Genomic DNA, 1,933 nt, shown 5'->3' with positions numbered 1-1,933 from the left:
AATAATAATAATGTAAGGAAGATGCTTGGTGACTTCACTGCACCTAATTCCAATTTACATGGAAGAAGCATCTCCATTCCTGCCATTGGAGCAAACAACTTTGAGCTGAAACCTCAATGAGTTTCTCTGATGCAGTAGAACTGCAAGTTTCATGGACTTCCATCTGAAGATCCTTTTCAGTTCTTAACTGAATTCTTGCAGATATGTGATACTGTTAAGACTAATGGAGTAGATCCTGAAGTCTACAGGCTCATGCTTTTCCCTTTTGCTGTAAGAGACAGAGCTAGATTATGGTTGGATTCTCAACCCAAAGACAGCCTGAACTCTTGGGATAAGCTGGTCACGGCTTTCTTAGCCAAGTACTTTCCTCCTCAAAAGCTGAGCAAGCTTAGAGCTGATGTTCAAACCTTCAAACAGAAAGAAGGTGAATCCCTCTATGAAGCTTGGGAAAGATACAAACAGTTGACCAAAAAGTGTCCTTCTGACATGCTTTCAGAATGGACCATCCTGGATATATTCTATGATGGTTTATCTGAGCTATCAAAGATGTCACTGGACACTTCTGCAGGTGGATCCATTCACCTAAAGAAAACGCCTGCAAAAGCTTAAGAACTCATTGACATGGTTGCTAATAACCAGTTCATGTACACTTCTGAAAGGAATCCTGTGAGTAATGGGACGCCTATGAAGAAGGGAGTTCTTGAAGTTGATACTCTGAATGCCATATTGGCTCAGAATAAAATATTGACTCAGCAAGTCAATATGATCTCTCAGAGTCTGAATGGAATGCAAGCTGCATCCAACAGTACTCAAGAGGCTTCTTATGAAGAAGAAGCTTATGATCCTGAGAACCCTGCAATAGTAGAGGTGAATTACTTAGGTGAACCTTATGGAAACACCTATAACTCATCATGGAGAAATCATCCAAATTTCTCATGGAAGGATCAAAAGCCTCAACAAAGCTTTAATAATGGTGGAAGAAACAGGTTTAACAATAATAAACCCTTTCCATCATCCACTCAGCAACAGACAGAGAACTCTGAACAAAATACTTCTAATTTAGCAAACTTAGTCTCTGATCTATCTAACGCCACTGTAAGTTTCATGAATGAAACAAGGTCTTCCATTAGAAATTTGGAAGCACAAGTGGGCCAGCTGAGTAAAAGGATCACTGAAATCCCTCTCAGTACTCTCCCAAGCAATACAGAAGAGAACCCAAAAGGAGAGTGCAAGGCCATTGACATAAGCACCATGGCCGAACCTACTAGGGGAGTGGAGGATGTGAATCCCAAGGAGGAATACCTCCTGGGACGTCCAGTGATCAATAAGGAGCTTCCCTCTGAGGAACCAAAGGACTCTGAGGCTCATCTGGAGACCATAGAGATTCCATTGAACCTCCTTATGCCCTTCATGAGCTCTGATGAGTATTCCTCTTCTGAAGAGAATGAGGATGTTACTGAAGAGCAAACTGCCAAGTTTCTTGGTGCAATCATGAAGCTGAATGCCAAATTATTTGGCATTGATACTTGGGAAGTTGAACCTCCCTTGTTCATCAATGAACTAAGTGATCTGGATCAACTGACATTGCCTCAGAAGAGACAGGATCCTGGAAAGTTCATAATACCCTGCACCATAGGCACCATGATCTTTAAGCCTCTGTGTGACCTTGGTTCAGGAATAAACCTCATGCCCCTCTATGTAATAGAGAAACTGGGAATCTATGGGGTGCAAGCTGCTAAAATCTCATTAGAGATGGCAGACAGTTCAAGAAAACAGGCTTATGGACAAGTAGAGGACATGTTAGTAAAGGTTGAAGGCCTTTACATCCCTGCTGATTTCATAGTCCTAGATACTGGAAAGGAAGAGGATGAATCCATCATCCTAGGAAGACCTTTCCTGGCCACAGCAAGAGCTGTGATTGATGTTGACAGAG

At 42.0% G+C, this 1,933-nt stretch overlaps 1 non-coding gene across 1 annotated transcript; it reads right to left on the bottom strand.

Moving 5' to 3' along the window:
• Positions 1-384: 384 nt before the first annotated feature.
• On the bottom strand, positions 385-492 carry LOC148550820 (small nucleolar RNA R71). Its single transcript, XR_015892969.1, has one exon. It is a non-coding gene; the product is annotated as a small nucleolar RNA R71 (small nucleolar RNA).
• Positions 493-1,933: the final 1,441 nt, after the last annotated feature.

The sequence above is a fragment of the Arachis ipaensis genome, chromosome B7 (genome assembly GCF_059453495.1).
Source record: "Arachis ipaensis isolate K30076 ecotype BB chromosome B7, ASM5945349v1, whole genome shotgun sequence".
Classification (NCBI taxonomy): Eukaryota; Viridiplantae; Streptophyta; class Magnoliopsida; order Fabales; family Fabaceae; genus Arachis; species Arachis ipaensis.
This window is presented reverse-complemented; position numbering and strand designations above follow the sequence as displayed.